Source organism: Myxine glutinosa, chromosome 14, assembly GCF_964187855.1.
Source record: "Myxine glutinosa chromosome 14, kmMyxGlut1.1, whole genome shotgun sequence".
In the NCBI taxonomy this organism is placed as follows: Eukaryota; Metazoa; Chordata; class Myxini; order Myxiniformes; family Myxinidae; genus Myxine; species Myxine glutinosa.
This window is the reverse complement of record NC_136274.1, coordinates 62,835,089-62,852,801: the sequence shown is the minus strand read 5'-3', so window position 1 is coordinate 62,852,801 and position 17,713 is coordinate 62,835,089. Positions and strand designations below refer to the sequence as shown.

The window sequence follows — 17,713 nt, the reverse complement described above, 5'->3', positions numbered from 1 at the left end:
GAGGTCCACCTTCGAGAAGAAGGACATGCCCGCCAAACGGGCGGAAAAGTCCTGAATGTGGGGGACGGGGTAGCGGTCGGGAGTCGTGGCGTCATTGAGACGGCGATAGTCCCCGCACGGTCGCCATCCCCCGCCGGGCTTCGGCACGATGTGCAGCGGCGACGCCCAAGCGCTCTCTGAGCGCCGAACGATGCCGAGTCGCTCCAGGGTAGCGAACGCCGCTTTTGCCACTGCCAGCTTCGTCGGCTCGAGGCGGCGTGCCCGGGCATAGACCGGTGGCCCGACGGTGGGGATGTGATGGGCCACCCCGTGCTTGACGGCCCCCGTCGAGAAGGTGGGCCGCGTGAGGGCCGGGAAGCCGGCGAGGAGGTGGGTGAATGCGTCCGCTGCCGGAAGCGTACAGACCAACGTGGCCGGAACCGAACCGTTCGGCAAGCCGCTTGGCAAGCCGCTCGTTGAGCTGGGCAACGCACAAGCGAGCGAGCTGAACGTCTCGGCCTGGACAAGACGTCTGCGCTTGACGTCGACCAGGAGCCCATTAGCGCACAGGAAGTCCGCGCCAAGCAGTGCCATGGGCACGTCGGCGGTGACGAACGTCCATCGGAAAACCTGCCCTCCGAACCGCAGAGAGAGGCAGCGTTTTCCGTACGTACGGATGGGCGTCCCGTTCGCGGCAAGCAGCGCGGGGCCCTCACCCGCGGCGTGCTTGTCTGACGTGCCGGCGGGAACGACACTCACCTGCGCTCCCGTGTCGCACAGGTAACAGCGCCCGGAGAAGGTGTCCGTTATGAACAGCAGGCTGCTCGAACGGCCGGCGCTCATCACCACTATTGAGCGCCGGCCCAGGCGTTTCCCGACCTGTTGAAGGAGCATGGCGGATGACACTGCCGAGCTTCGTGGCCGAACTTGGCGTGGAACCAGCACCAGGTGGTGGAGCTGGAGGAGCGCGGCTGGCTCCGCCACGCCGGTGGAGTTGGCGGGTTTCCCCGCGGTGGCAGTTTTCGCCGCGGCGGTGGGCGGGGCGTGGCGGCGGTCACGAGGTGCGTATCAGCATGCTGCGTATGCTGTATAAGCTGATGCTGTGGATCAGCAGCATCAGCAGCAGCATCAGCAGCATCAGCCACGAGGGCCGTGACGGCCACGCCGACTCTCGCCCGCGTGTCCGAAGCGGCGAAGTACTTGTCCGCCTCGGCTGCCAATGCTCGGGGTTCCGTTAGCCCGGTCCCGGCCAACGCGAGGCGAACCTGCGCTCGAAGTTGGCGACGGAAAAGCGCCCGGAATAGAGAACCGGGGGCTTCGTCGCCCAACAGTGACAGCATATGGTCCATTCGGACCGACGGGGGCGTGTCACCGAGCTCGGGGAGATCCAGGAGGCGGTCGGCCCGTGCGTCGTCCGTGAGGCCGAACGTGGCTAGGAGTAGCCGCTTGAGTGCCTCGTACTTGTGGCCGTCCGGTGGGTGGCGAAGGACGGACAAAACTCGAGTGGCCGTGCCGGGCCCGAGGGAGGCGACGACGTGGCAATAGCGCGTGTTATCGCCGGTGAGGCTCCGAAGCTGAAATTGGGCTTCGGCCTGGACGAACCAGACTTCGGCCTGAGCCTCCCAAAATTCGGGAAGTTTGATGAAGTTGGCCATGGCAATGGCGTCGCGTGTGGAAGGATCGCTCCGGCAGATCCAACGTCAAAGGGGTCACCAGTAAAGCGCGGCGTTACGCGCGCTGCTTGCGAGCAAGGAGGAAGCGGACAAGCGGTAACTTATAAGCGTCTTTATTTCAGGAGCTCACTGTAACACTGGCGCGCTCCGGGCTGCGCGCCCGGTGTATATCATGAGGCCACGCCTACCCTTCGGGCGTGGCCACCGCCCACTTGGTGCGCGGAATGATGTCACCACGCCAGTGGGCTTTTGTGTCCGTCACAGTATAATGTTTGAGGCACGATGATTACTGTGAAGTATAGAGTAAAGTAAAATGTGACAAAGGCAAACCAAGGAGCTCACGAGGTTGGTTAACGTAGCTGGGATTGTGATGATGTGCTCGTGAGCACAGGTGGACTATCATTTTGTGCGACGAGTCGGTCCATGTTCAACAAGTCTCTTCATCTGCATTGAAGGCTTGGTTTCGCGGAATGAGGTGGGGGTTCGGTTCATCGTCGGTCGGTGAATATGGTCCTGAGCATGTCTTGAACGAGGCGTTATCCTGATCCAAGGACAGCACACTTCCATGATGAAACTCAGTCTTCAAAAGGACCAGAGAACACCAACAAGCAGGTGTCCTTTCCTCAGGAATCAAACTTGGTCGACAATACTACCATCCTGAGATTATTTTTTTTTACTATTCAGATGATTGTTTTGATCATTTATCATGATTATATCATACAAAGAATATTGCATTTTGTGGAGTCGCTTGGGCAGGTTCAAGGATGAAGCAATTAGTACAATGAGCTGCCAAGTTTCTGATTGCTCTCACCCTAATCTTTTGCGTAATTCAAACGGCTTTTTAAGTGGCTCCCATGGCCCCACTATTTGACTTCCTGCAGGACCAGGTGGGTAGTTCAGGATGGCTTTCCCAAAATACCATGCTTCAGATGTCTGGAATCTGGAACTGAATCCGGGCAGGAAACCCCGAACCAGGCTGTAAAATATATGAATGATGAATGCGCTTTTGTAATGATTCAGATTTTTCTGAAGAAATACCTTTTATGATGAGATAGGTTCTAACATCAGTAATAGTTACTCCCGCCAGGGAGTAATGCATTCGATCGTGTCCGTGTGTGTGTGGGTGTGTGTGGGTGTGTGTGTGTGTGTGTGTGTGTGTGTGAGTGTGTGTGTGTGTGTGCGCGTGCGTGTGTGTGCGTGTGTGTGTGTTCGTGTGTTTGTGAACAAGATATCTGGAAAAGTTCTGAACGGATTTGGATGAAAGTTGGTGGGATGATTGCCCTTGGGATGAGGAAGAATCGATTAGTTTTTGGTGAAGCTCAGGATATTATTCCGGATCCAGGAATTTTTTGAAGGATTGTTTACCATTGGAAGATAAGGCTCATTTTTTTTTAACATTATCTTCTATATATTCTATATTTAACATTGTGGTATGAAAATAGTTTTCATATTTGTTGTAAATGTAGTTTAAACTCGTGGTTATGCGTTAGAGCGGTGTATTTTGTTAGCGTCGTCTCCAAGGTTCTTTTTTTTTTTTCGAATAAAGACATATTCTGTCATTTTAAAACCACCAAAGTGTGTATTCGGTTTCTCCGTTTCGTAAAATGTGTCGTTTGATACGTATAATGTTTTAAAACTGTATTTCTTTTTTTTTTTCTTTCTTTTTTTACTTCAGAAGAGATATCAACATTTAGATTTACCTCAGCGAATGTCAATCGCGGTGTCAGTATTTGATGAACTTATTAAGACTTAGGTGACTTATAAGTGTGACAATCATGTGCACGGGATTCTTCCCAGAATAATGAGTGGTCGCATTAGCTTTTACGACCTAAAATGAGCGAGTTTTGTTTTCACGTTTGGGCCAGTTTTACATGTTGTATCCCTGAGGAATGAAACGAACGTTTTCCTGGCTTACAATTTTATTTGAAGTCACACATGCCTCAAAATACACTCACTTATATAGAATTGAACGCTGAATCCGAAAATGTAAGTGAAATTGCCTTTTTTTTTTTAAACATTATCTTCTATATATTCTAAATATATATCTGTGCAGTGTCTGTCTTGTGTTGTCACTGAACTACTCCGTCAAACTTTTGTGAAATCGTACTATTCCAACTTGACCCACGGCGGGAGTATGCGCTCTACTGAGTGGCGTTCTAGTTATATTATAGTTCTATAGCATTCATTGTATCCAATTTCTGCATAGTCTCTGCCCCCTTCGCAAGGCCTACAAAGGCACTCTCACGCTGTGCTAATTTGCCAGCCGACTGCCCTGTTTGCTTTCAGTGCCAGCGCAAGCGACTGCTCTGGCCGGGCACTCTCCCTGATGCAGATTTCCATCCACTCCTCGTGTCTTTTCCCTCACGCATACTCGCCGTGCTTGGATGCTTTAAAATAGGCTCATTGTTTCAGGCTTGTGTCCGGGCTTCTGTGAAGACGTCTGTTGCTGTGCTAATTGACACAGAGACTGCGCCACGATATCATTATCGCCGCTGTGGACTCACTCCTCGGCCCGAGCTGGAAATGCTGCGGCCATCTCGGTCCCAGCGTGGGACAGACAGTAACCGACACATCAGCACTGGCCACTTCTTGAAAGATGATTGCTTTTGTAAGAGGAAAAATGTCACCATTCCCTTACTTAAAATGGAGGAAATTGAAGAAAATGTCCACTTTAACACATTTTTAAGTTCAATTTTGAGAACAGTGTTCTATTTTGGACATGTATTTATTTAAAATTCCATATCCGTCAGACAATTTTGTACATCGGAAGTTATTGGCAAGGATAATTTTGGTTGTCTTGCGTTGTCGGGTTAATTACAGCCAGGAGAGAACATGTAATCATAGAGGATAGGACTATGTACCATGTAGAATACGTACAGGGTCCAGGCTTGTGATCTAATGGCTGGGTGACCGTCCTTGCTGGAGAAATAGATATGATTGTGCATAGACATAACAGAAAACGGACTTTCTATTTTACTCACAATCCTCGAAAACCAACCATCGTTCAAGCATCAAATATTTTCCACAGTCATTCACATGCACCATTATCTCTAAGTATTGGTTGGGGTCACATTCAAGATTATTTGGATGCATGTTCAAGTACCCATGGGACATTTTTACTGAAGGTGGCTCTGCATGGGGGTACTACTCAACACTCATTACACTTCATGCAAATGGGACAGTTCTTGTTTGGGACAGAAATAGAACAGAAAATGGGACATTACACTTCATGAAAATGGGACACTGAGGTCCACTGTAACTGCCTTTATATACAATGCTATAAATGAAGAACACTTGCTCAATATCTTGGACTAACATTTGCATTGAATGGCTAGATCGAAGCAGGTTTCATTATCACCCAGCGTCTTCCTCCTTGAATCAGTCTAACAGGAACGCCATTCCAAGTTATTGAATATCCTCCAGCATATTGGGTAATTCTATGTCCTCCCATCCTCTCATATGTTGCCCCGAGACACATTTCGCCCTGTTCCGACATCATCATCCTGCAAGCGCGATCAATTTGTGCCTGCACAAGTCCTCGCCTAAAAAAAAAAAAGAACAGGCGTGCCCAAAAAAGAACAGGCCCAGCATGCATATCAACATGCCCTCATATATATATATATATATATATATATATATATATATATATATATATATATATATATATATATATATATACACGCACAGGCATCACGTGATACGCAACAGGGTGGGGTGCATCACGTTATATGAATGGGGTGAGCTTCGCTCACTGGGCTGCACACGTTTGTCTTTGCATTAGTTCAGTTCATTGTGAATTAGATGCCCTAATATGACAGAGGATATCGCGAGACAGAATATTTGTGCTGTACGCTTGTATTCTGTATCTGGAAATTTGGCTGAAGTTCACAGACAACTTGTCAAAGAATGTGGTGCCAACGCAATTGACAGAAGAACCATTGGCAAAATAAACAAGCAGTTTGATGAAACCGGTAGCATTCTTCCAAAACAGTCACCAGGTAGGCCTCGTACTCCAACAACAACTCGACAGTAACACACCATTCTCAACTCATCGTTTATCAAACGTCACCAACATAAGCGATCATCGATTCCAAAAATACTAAAAGACCTTAATGTGAAACCAAACATACCCAGATTCATTCACCAACTACTGAGGATGATATTGACAGGCGCGTTGAGGCATGTGAGACATTGTTTGGGTTAATGGATATGGACACTGATTTGCAGAACAGGATCTTGTGGCGAGATGAATCCAAGTTTACTTTATCTGGTTCTGTGAATCTTCATAACAGCGTGATATGGGCAGCAGACAACCCACGATTTACTGTTGAGCACAACATCCAGTATCAAGCTAGTGTGTCCGTATGGGCAGGAATTTCTTCTGGATGCATTGTTGGACCAGTATATTTTCGAAGAAAATGTGAATGCTACAAATTACCTTCTAATGTTGGAGCAGCAAGTATTTCCACTCAATGATGGCCAAATGTGGTTCTTGCATGCTGGATGCACCTGCTCATTATACTGCCAGTGTACGCCAGGCCCTTGATTTGAACTTTACAGACAAATGGATTGGCCGTCGTGGTCCTGTTCAATGCCTGCCATGGTCTTGTGATTTAACACCTTGTGATTTCTTCCTTTGGGGTTTCCTCAAACACAAAGTGTATGCGAGGAATCCTACGGCCCTTAGAGACTTGAAACAATTCATCCGTAATGAGACTGCTGCCTTAACGAATGAAACATGCAGAACTGTGTGTCAGATTGTTTCGTCACGGCTACAGCTGTGCATAGACAATGAAGGAAAGCAATTTGAACTGATCTGTTTCATGTGTATTAGACTGATTAGACTTTAACGAGTAATCATGTTTTGTTTTGCACCAAAGAACAATATAATAAACTTTGTTGTGTGTTGCAGGTATCGTTCTTCAAAATGTGCCCAGTGTTTCATTATATATATATATATATATATATAATTATATATATATGTATATGTATATGTGTATATATATATATTTATATATTTTTAGAAACAGGAATCAAATTCCTGCGAGGGGCTAAGTGTGAAAATATTCTGACTCAATGTGGGGCTCGAACCACGGACTGACATATGTCCCATATACATATGTATATGTGTATATATATATATATATATATATATATATATATATATATATATTTATTTATTTATTTATTTATCTGAGGAGTTTGTAGACAGTGTGGTGAGTGTGACTAGAGTGAGTGATAGGTTGATGATGGTGAAAATGATGATTGGAAAGCTCTTGGTGAATGTCATCTCATGATATGCTCCGCAGGTTGGTCGAAGCGATGAAGAGAAGGACAAGTTCTGGTGTGCGATAGAGAAGCTGATGGAAAACGTGAAAGATGAGGAAGTTGTTGTGGTAGGAGGAGACCTAAATGGACATGTGGGAAGGAGTATGGATGGTTTTGAGGGAGTTCATGGGGGTTACGGATATGGTGTGAGAAATGGAGAAGGTGAAAGGATTTTGGAGTTTGCTGATGGAGCTGATTTGTTGATTTGTAATACTCAGTTCCAGAAAGAGGATAATAAGCTTGTTACATACACGTCAGGTGGGTCGACAACAACCGTTGACTACCTGATGGTGCGTAGGCGAGATAGGGGGCACCTCCGGGACACAAAGGTGATCCCGGGGGAGGAGGCTGTTTCACAGCACCACTTGGTTGTCTGCGACGTAAGGGTGAAAGGTGCGAGGAGAGCTCGGCGGGTGAAGTACCAACCGAGAATGAAGGTGTGGAGGTTGAAAGAGGTGACAGTAAGGGAGGCATTAAAAGAGAGGCTGAGTAGGGTCGAGGATGCTGTGGTTGAGCTTGAAAGTGGTTGGATGTCAATGAAAGCTAGTCTGTTGGGAGCCGTTGGTGAGGTATGTGGATGGACAAAAGGACCACCGAGGCACTCGGAAACATGGTGGTGGGATGCTGAAGTTGGAAAGAGGATTGACGAGAAGAGGAAGAAGTTCAAGGAGTGGCAGAAGGCGAAGGGTACGGGAGCAGAAACAGCAGAGCATGAAAGTTATAAGGCAGCCAGGAAGGCTGCAAAGAAGGAGGTAGCAAAGGCGCAGGAGGCATGTAGGAAAATGTTCGGAGAATGCTTGGATTCGGAAGAGGGTCAGAAAGCAGTATTCAGGATTGCAAAGCAGATAGCGAAAGAGAGGTGTGATGTGATGGGGGTGAGTTGCTTGAAGGATGAAGTGGGACAAATCATTGTCGACCCAGATGGAATTAAAGGAAGATGGAAAAGATATATGGAAATGCTGTTGAATACAGAGAATGAATGGGATGGCAACATAGAGAGTAACCCAGTTTTAGGACCGGCAGAGAAGATAACTGAGAAGGAAGTTGAGGAAGCGATAAAAGCAATGAAGGGTAGAAAAGCGGGAGGGCCGACGGGAGTTGTGGGAGATATGTTGAAGGCAGCAGGAAGTTGGGGTGTGAAGAGAATGACAGAGATCTGTAATCTGGTGGTGAAAGAAGGCCGCATTCCAGTGGATTGGGAACTGAGTACCCTCGTCCCTCTATACAAGGGGAAAGGTGACCCTCTGGAGTGTGGCTCGTACCGAGCGATAAAGTTATTGGAGCATGGAATGAAGGTATTGGAAAGGGTGTTGGAGAGGAGGATAAGGAAGAAAGTGAAGATCGACGAAATGCAGTTTGGATTCATGCCAGGAAGAGGAACGACAGACGCGCTTTTCATTGTGAGGCAGTTGCAGGAGAAGTACATGGAGAAGAGGAAGAAGTTGTTTCTTGGGTTTGTTGATCTGGAGAAAGCATTCGATCGGGTTCCACGCAAAGTATTGACATGGGCATTGAGGAAGTTAGGAGTGGAGGAATGGTTGATCAGAGTAGTGATGGCAATGTACCAAAGAGCACGCACAGCTGTAAGGACGAAGGACGGGAACAGTGGTGAGTTTGAGGTGAAGGTGGGAGTGCATCAGGGGTCGGTACTAAGTCCACTACTATTTGTAGCTGTGATGGAGGTGCTGGCTCAGAACGTAAAGGAGGGTTTACCGTGGGAGTTGTTGTATGCAGATGATCTGGTGTTGATTGCGGAAAGTATGGATGGACTGAAGGAAAAGATGAACATGTGGAAGGAATGTATGGAGACAAAAGGTCTGAAGGTGAATATCGGAAAGACGAAGGTGATGGCAAGTGGTAAAGCATGTGGTGAGGTGGAAAGAACTGGGAAGTGGCCCTGTGCTGTGTATCGGAAGGGTGTCGGAGTGAACTCCATTCAGTGTACAATGTGCGCTGAGTGGGTTCATCAAAAATGTAGTGGTCTGAGAGGGTCATTAACCAGTATGGCAGCTACATTCAAATGTAAGGTGTGCACAGAGGGAGCTGCAGATGGAGGAAATGTTGAGTTGGATCTTGGAGACGGTGTGAAGCTGGAAGGTGTGAAAACATTTTGCTACCTCGGAGACATGCTGAATGGAGAAGGTGGATCAGACTCGGCAACGGTTGCTCGAGTGAGATGTGCATGGAAGAAGTTTCGGGAACTGAGTGGCGTGCTGATGATGAGGGGAGTGTCGTTGAAGCTGAAGGGAAAGGTGTATGCTGCATGTGTGAGAAGTGTTATGATTTATGGGAGCGAGACATGGGTAATGAACGTAGAGCAGCAACGAAGGTTGGAAAGGGTGGAAATGCGAATGGTTCGACGGATGTGCGGAGTATCGTTGAGAGAGAGGAAGACAAATGATGAATTGCGAAAGATGATGGGAATGGAGCCTGTGATTGATGCTGTGAAGAGGAACAGGTTGAGATGGTTTGGTCATGTGTTGAGGAAGGATGAAAGTGACTGGTTGAGAAGAGTGATGGAAATGAATGTAGAAGGAAGTAGAAGACGGGGAAGACCGAGAAAGACTTGGCTAAAGATGGTGGAAGAAGAAATGCGGGCAAGGGGGTTAACAAGGAGAGATGCAGAAAATAGGGCAAAATGGAGAAGATTGTCATGGGGACCGCAAGGCTAACCCCCGCTCTAGCAGGGAAAATGGCCTTTAAAATGCATGTTGTTGTATATATATATATATGTGTGTGTGTGTGTGTGTGTGTGTGTGTGTGTGTGTGTGTGTGTGTGTGTGTGTGTGTGTGTGTGTGTACTGTATTATAAAACAAGAGTGTCCGTTCGTCCATCCGTCAATCCCAAAACTACTGCCTCAAATTTGGGGCTAGCCCCACCAAACCTCCTGTGGAATATTTTTGGGTCCCAGCGGATGTCGTAAAGTAGGTGGGATGACGTGAGGGTTTCGGTGTCCTACCCGTGAGATTCGCATATTCGCCATTTGCAGTATCGCCATTGACCGCGTGTCGAAACATTCAGACTGGGTACGTTTTTTGGCCAAGGTCTTCATGAACCTGCTGTCAATGCCTGACGTTCGACTGAAGGAGGGACAGGAATGTGGAATTTAATGGTTCATCATTTTCCATTCGCTGTTATTTGCCCAAGTCATTCACTAACCAACTGTCCCTCCATGCCTGATGCTCGACGGAAAGCGCCATAGGAATGTGGAATTTATTGGTTCATCGTTTGCCATTTGCCGTTTTTTTCCCAAGTCCTTCATGAACCGGCTGTCAATGCCTGACATTCCCTGAAGGTGGCGCAGAAATGTGTAATTTAATGTTTCATTGTTTGCCGTTCACTATTTCCACATGGCTGTTTGCTTTCGGCCCTCCACTCGTGCATAGCACGCGCACCTCACTCGTACAGCATATATGTGTATTAGTGCTGGACCGATTACCGATTTAAAAAAATTCTAAAGTGGGATTAATTACAATTTTTTTTGGCCGAGACCAATGCTGATTATAAAGTGCTAAATAAGGACATCATAGTGCATTGTGCACACATGAAGTGGATACTTCGTCGAATCGGTGTCGGATCGGTGCCATGCCCACGATAGATGTTATTGATTGGCTGTGAATTGATACATTTTAAATCCATTCTCTAATCGATTGGTGTACCGTCTCAAACAGCACAGAATTCTGTCATTTTTAAACTAATGATGTACTCATTCAATAAGCTATTGACGTATATAACATGAAACGTTTCATACTTGTCTGGTCATGTGAAAAGGAAGTTTTATACAAAATACAGTGCAGGGCGTCCCCGGGTTACGAAGGGATTCGCGGTTCCGAACAATCGTTCATACAGTACGTAAATTGATCGGCCATTGACTCAATGTTATAATTTTTTAAAATTATTTAATTATTATAATAATTATTATATTATTATATTTAATTTTATATTTAATTTAATTTAATTACAGTAAATTTAATAACAGTGCAGTTATAAATTTAATTATTATAAAAATAAATTTTTATTTTATTTATACTCAATGACAAACAGAAATTTTTTTTTTTTTTTTTTAATTGACTCAATGTTATAAATGATGATATCCGACGCTTTAAAAAGAAATGTAACTGACACTTTTATGCATTCGGTAGGCAGTACGCCTGGAATGTATGACGTCAAGGCCAAGACTTGACCAGGAAGGATGTACAGAAGGTTTTCGCTTTTAACTTCAGCAGCGTATGCGAGCGATCACGTTTTTCTTTGTTCCTGTCGCTGTTTCTAAAGCAATTGGTTATTATATGCCTTCGCTGACGATGCATGATGTTTACGGGTTGTCCGTCCCGCTGTCCGTCCGTCCGTGTGTCCGTCCATCCGTGATGGGTTTTTATTACCATGATTACTTCAGAATGGCTGAAGGGATCCAAGTCAAACTTAGTACAGGTATGTATAATGATATAAAGATGAACTGATTAGATTTTAGCGTCACCAGGTCAAAGGACAGAGATCATGTTAGGTTAAAATCCTTTTACCACGATAACTTATGAACCGGTGATGGGACTTTGACTAAAGTTGATACAGGTATGTATTACTATGCAAAGATGAATTGATTCGATTTTGGTGTCAAGAGGACAAAGGTCAGCGTCTGTAATAGGTTTTCGTTTCCACACTAACTTAAGAATTGCTGAAGGAAACTAAATCAAACGTGGTACAAGTATGTATAATGAAAGTCAGTGGTGGCATGAAGGGCAGCCGTCATCATACCGCCGACCTGGCCAGTGTGCTGCGCATATGTGCATCAGATATACTGCTTGATATATAACGTATACCACCTTTAAAGGTGGTATACGTTATATATCAAGCAGTATATCTGATGCTGGCCAGGTCGGCGGTATGATGACGGCTGCCCTTCATGCCACCACTGACTTTCATTATACATACTTGTACCACGTTTGATTTAGTTTCCTTCAGCAATTCTTAAGTTAGTGTGGTAACGAAAACCTATTACAGACGCTGACCTTTGTCCTCTTGACACCAAAATCGAATCAATTCATCTTTGCATAGTAATACATACCTGTATCAACTTTAGTCAAAGTCCCATCACCGGTTCATAAGTTATCGTGGTAAAAGGATTTTAACCTAACATGATCTCTGTCCTTTGACCTGGTGACGCTAAAATCTAATCAGTTCATCTTTATATCATTATACATACCTGTACTAAGTTTGACTTGGATCCCTTCAGCCATTCTGAAGTAATCATGGTAATAAAAACCCATCACGGATGGACGGACACACGGACGGACGGACAGCGGGACGGACAACCCGTAAACATCATGCATCGTCAGCGAAGGCATATAATAACCAATTGCTTTAGAAACAGAGACAGGAACAAAGAAAAACGTGATCGCTCGCATACGCTGCTGAAGTTAAAAGCGAAAACCTTCTGTACATCCTTCCTGGTCAAGTCTTGGCCTTGACGTCATACATTCCAGGCGTACTGCCTACCGAATGCATCAATAACGTATATAAATATATATATACTAGCTTGGCTCGGCTCGCGTGCTGAGGATCGGGCTTGTTTTAGCTGAGGATAATGACTGTACCTGAGTTTCTGTGTTGTCATGATTTACACAAATCATAATACAAATAATTATTTTGCACGAATTTATTTGTAGTGTTTGTGATATTTCATTTTTATAAGCAATTTAGTTTGAAAAAATAAAAATAATTAAAAAAAGAACCCCTCAGCATATACATACGGGAGGGGTAGGTGCAGACTGGAAGTTTGGGATGATTACACCTCACCACCACAAAATTGAAAACACCTCACCACCACAAAATTAAAAACACCTCACCACCACAAAATTAAAAACAGCTCACCACCATGTAATTCAAAACAGCTCACCACCACGTAATTCAAAACACCTCACCATCACGTAATTCAAAACACCTCACCATCACGTAATTCAAAACACCTCACCATCACGTAATTCAAAACACCTCACCACAACGAAATTCACAACACACCACCACGTTATTAAAAACACTTCACAACCACGGAAGCAAAAGTTTTAGGCAGTAGTTCAGTGCAGTAGTTTTATTTGAGGGAGGGATTTATTTGAGGGATATTTTTATTTGAGGGATTCATTTGATCTTTGACGAGACAAAGACACTGCCCAGATATGTAGATATATAAATAGATGACTGTACCTGAGTTGCTGTGTTGTCATGGTTTATACCATTCATAATATAAACAATTATTTTGCAAAACTGTAATTGTAATATACGTGATATTACATTTTATAAATAATTGAAGTTGAAGATTTAAGTTGAAAAAAAAAAAAAAAAAAATTTTTTTTCAATTTAAAAAATAAATAAAAATACCCTTAGGACATACACATGGGAGAGATAGGTGCACACCAGAAGTTTGGTATGATTTCACAAAAGTTTGAGGGAGTAGTTCAGTGACAAGACAAGACAGACACTGCACAGATATATATATATATATATATATATAAGATCTGACTTCCGTTGAACTTGGGGACGACTAAGAAGAAGACCTTTGTTGGTCGGAAGCTTGTCGAAAATTAAAGATCGACGTCCTGAAGCTACGTCCGCGTCTGATTTAATCTCCCGATTATTTATTTAATGCAAATGAGACGCCCTGCTCGTACTGTGGAGTTTCTACTATTTCTCACAGTTATAATTATATATATATATATATATATATATATATATGTATATATGTATATATATATATATATATATATATATATATATATATATATATATATATATATATATATATATATATAATAAAGGAGTCTTATACAGCCCCATCAAGCAGGGTAAACTACCCTCATGGCGCTTTACATTATCATGTGAACGGACACACACCGCACACACACACACAAACATACACACACACAGACACACCTTCACTCTTGCCCTATTCCTCTCCCTCCCCATTCAAAACCCACAGACGTGTACTCCTCCTCCTCCTCCCCTCCCTCCCCCGCACATGTACACAGACATAGTCTCGATCTCTGTCCCACCTCAAACCAAAGGGAAAACACGAACAGGACTTAGACTTTGAAAGACTTGTGAAACAGATAGGTTTTGAGGGAGGTTTTAAAGGCAGGAAGAGAGTCAACATGTCGAACAGAGGAAGGCAAGTCATTCCAGAGCAGAGGTGCAGCAAACGAAAAGGATTTCTCGCCAAACGACTTGGTGCTGATGCGCGGCGGCTCTGAGGTCATAGAGTCGTCGCTTGAACGAAGCCGTCGCCGAGGTTCATAGAGAGTGAGCAAATCGGAGAGATAGTGAGGTCCCGTTCCACACAATGATTTATAACATAGTGTGCAAATTTTGTATTGCACACGAGCAGAGACAGGCAGCCAGTGTAAAGATTCAAGAAGCAGAGTAACATGGTCAGACTTCTTCGCCTTACAGACAAGACGAGCGGCAGAGTTTTGAACCTTTTGTAACTTATCCAAGAGAAACTGAGGGCAGCCAGCATACAAAGAATTACAATAGTCTAGCCTTGAGAGGACAAGGGCACAGACCAGAGTTAGAGCAGCTTGAGGAGTAAGAAAGTGGCGAATGGATGCGATCTTTCGCAGCTGAAAGTATGCTGATTTGCAAGTTTGAAGTACTTGCTGGTTGAAGTACTTGCTATATATCTATATATCTATATATATATATATATATATATATATATATATCTATCTATATATTTAAAGGAGGAGTGTGTGTGTGTGTGTGTGTGTGTGTGTGTGTGTGTGTGTGTGTGTGTGTGTCTGGATGTTCGCTTATAACTCAAGAACTACAGATCGGAGAAAAGTTTTAGACACAGATTCGGAATCAGCATAAAATTCCGGTGGTTTTAGGCTACGTTTTAATTTTAATATCAATGGTTTAAAAAAACCGCGCCAGCTGCAATTCCATGGTGTAGTTTGTGGCGGCGCTAGACGTTCGGGGTGTATTGCAATGGTTTGTCGGGTTTGGCTGTGGGTCCAGAATAGCTCCCATTTCCTTATGTTCTTCCACTTTTATTTTGATTCTTCTGTTACAACGCCTTCCTTATCTACCTTATATCCCCCCGACGAGGCCTCTACATAATTTCATGCGGCAGAATTTCGTGCATTTTGAGTGAAATAAGTGAGACGACGTTGTAGGAGGAAGAAGAGGCACGGTCACTGTGGAGTCTTCGATCGTGAGTGGAAATGGCGCGAATTGCGTTTGTATCGCAAAGTAAAGGCTCTGCATTCATTTCTGAACTTGCATTGGTGGATTGTTATACATCTGCATTATTTTTCATTAAAAACCTTTATGTTGAACTTGAAGGCTCCAAGCACGGACTATATATATAGCCCTCATTGAGGTAAAATTGAGAAGGTAAAGGTAAAGCCTGGTAAAGGTAAGATAAAGCCTTTAAAGTAAAGTAAAGGTAAAGGAGGAGTTTACTTTACTTTACTTTAGTTTACTTTAGTTACTTTACTTTAAAGTAAAGTAAAGGTAAAGCCTTTACCTCATTGAGGTAAAGCCTGCTATCGCTTGCCAAGCTAGCCGTTCCCCCCTCCCCCTCCCCCTACCCCTCCACTCCCCTACCCCACCACTCCCCCTACCCCTCCACTCCCCCTACCCCTCCACTCCCCCTCCCCCTCCACTCCCCCTCCCCCTCCACTCCCCCTCCCCTCCCCTCCCCCCTCCCCCTCTCCCCCTCCCCCTCTCCCCCTCCCCTCTCCCACTCCACTCCCCCCTCCCCCTCCCCTCCCCTCCCCCTCCCCTCCCATCCCCTCCCCCCTCCCCCCCTCCCACTCCCCCCCTCCCCCTCCCCCTCCCACTCCCCTCTTCCTCCCCTCTCATCCGCTCCCCCTCACCCCCTCCCCCTCACCCCCTCCCCCTCCCCCTCACCCCTCCCCTCCACCCTCCCCCTCCCCCCTCCCCCTCACCTTCACCCTCCCCCTCCCCCTCACCTCCCCCCTCCCCCCTCCCCCCTCCCCTCCTCCTCCCCTTCCCCCTCCCCTCCTTCCCCCTCCCCTCCTCCTCCCACTCCCTCCTCTTCTCCCCTCTCCTCCTCCCCCTCCCTCCTCTTCTCCCCTCCCCCCCTCTTCTCCCCTCCCCCCTCTTCTCCCCTCCCCCCCTCTTCTCACCTCCCCCCTCTTCTCCCCTCCCCCCTCTTCTCCCCTCCCACCCCTCTTCTCCCCTCCCCCCCCTCTTCTCCCCTCCCCTCCTCCTCCCCTCCCCCCTCTCCTCCTCCCACTCCCTCTTCTCCCTCCCCCTCACCTCCCCCCTCCCCCCTCCCCTCCTCCTCCCCTCCCCCCTCTCCTCCTCCCACTCCCTCCTCTTCTCCCCTCGCCTCCTCCCCCTCCCTCCTCTTCTCCCCTCCCCCCCTCTTCTCCCCTCCCCCCTCTTCTCCCCTCCCCCCTCTTCTCCCCTCCCCCCTCTTCTCCCCTCCCCCCTCCCCCCTCACCTCCCCCCTCACCTCCCCCTCCCCCTCCCCTCCGCTCTCACCTCCCCTCCGCTCTCACCTCCCCTCACCCCTCCCCCCTCACCTCCCCCCTCCCCCTCCCCTCACCTCCTCCCCCTCCCCTCACCTCCTCCCCCTCCCCTCCCCTCCCCTCCCCCTCACCTCCCCTCACCCCTCCCCCTCCCCCTCCCCCTCCCCCCTCCCCTCTTCTCCTCCCCCCTCCCCCTCCCCCTCCCCTCTCCTCCTCCCCCTCCCCCTTCCCCCTCCCCCTACCCTCTCCTCCTCCCCCTCCCCCTCCCCTCTCCTCCTCCCCCCTCCCCCCTCCCCTCTCCTCCTCCCCCCTCCCCCTCCCCTCTCCTCCTCCCCCTCCCCCTTCCCCCTCCCCCCACCCCTCTCCTCCTCCCCCTCCCTCCTCTCCTCCTCTCCTTCTCCCCCTCCCTCCCCCCCTGTTCCCCTCCCTTCCCCCCTGTTCCCCTCCCCTCCCTCCTCTTCTCCCCTCCCCCCTCTCCCCCTCTTCTCCCCTCCCCACACTCTCCTCCCCTCCCCCCCATTCCCCTCCCCTCCCCTCCCCTTCCACTCCCCTCCCCTCCCCTTCCCCCTCGCCTCCCTTCCCCCGTCCGGCAATGCCGGGTACTTCCCATGGCCAGCTGTACGTGGGCTGCTCGAGGGTTGGAAAACCAAGCAATCTTTATGTCTTGGCACCAAGTAAGAAAACCAGAAATGTTGTATACCAAGAGGTTTTGAGAAATTGATAATTGACAAAACGTCATGTAGGAAATGTACTGTGATATTGCTCTAAAATATGCATGTTTTTTTCATCATATATTTGTATTATTCTTATTCAACCCGGGCGAAGCCGGGTACCTCAGCTAGTATATATATATATATATCTCTATATATAAAGGAGGAGTGTGTGTGTGTGTGTGTGTGTGTGTGTGTGTGTGTGTGTGTGTGTGTGTGTGTGTGTGTGTGTGTGTGTCTGTCTGTCTGTCTGTCTGTCTGTCTGTCTGGATGTCCGCTTATAACTCAAGAACTACACATCGGAGAAAAGTTTTAGACACAGATTCGGAATCAGCATAAAATCCTGGTGGTTATAGGCTACGTTTTATTTTAATATCAATGGTTTAAAAAACTGCGCCAGCTGCAATTCCATGGTGTAGTTTGTGGCGGCGCTATTGCCCCTATCCGATCCCGCGGTTGCGCGTACGTACAGTATACTGTACGTACATATTTATATATTTTCAATGTGCTTTTTATTGTATTTTAAATTGA

General features: G+C 46.7%; 1 protein-coding gene across 1 annotated transcript in view; it reads left to right on the top strand.

The window, feature by feature from the left end:
- The window catches only part of LOC137439844 (mannosyl-oligosaccharide 1,2-alpha-mannosidase IA), a 380,329-nt gene that overhangs the window by 40,275 nt on the left and 322,341 nt on the right, over window positions 1–17,713 (top strand). The window lies entirely within an intron of this gene.